Genomic DNA, 273 nt, shown 5'->3' with positions numbered 1-273 from the left:
CTCAAGGCTATGGAATTCTGGGAGCTGGAGTGTGTTGTGGGGACCAGAACTCAAAGCCCGACTCTTCTATGTCTCAAGGCTATGGAATTCTGGGAGCTGGAGTGTGTTGTGGGGACCAGAACTCAAAGCCCGACTCTTCTATGTCTCAAGGCTATGGAATTCTGGGAGCTGGAGTATGTCAGAATTTCTGGCTTATGGCAACCCTGTGGGAAACCCTCCAGGAGAATGCCTGTTCTGTTTCAAATGCTAAGCGTGCTTGTGAGTGGGACATGT

The sequence above is a fragment of the Sceloporus undulatus genome, chromosome 4 (assembly GCF_019175285.1).
Source record: "Sceloporus undulatus isolate JIND9_A2432 ecotype Alabama chromosome 4, SceUnd_v1.1, whole genome shotgun sequence".
NCBI lineage: Eukaryota > Metazoa > Chordata > Lepidosauria > Squamata > Phrynosomatidae > Sceloporus > Sceloporus undulatus.
Note: the sequence above shows the minus strand (reverse complement) of the source record.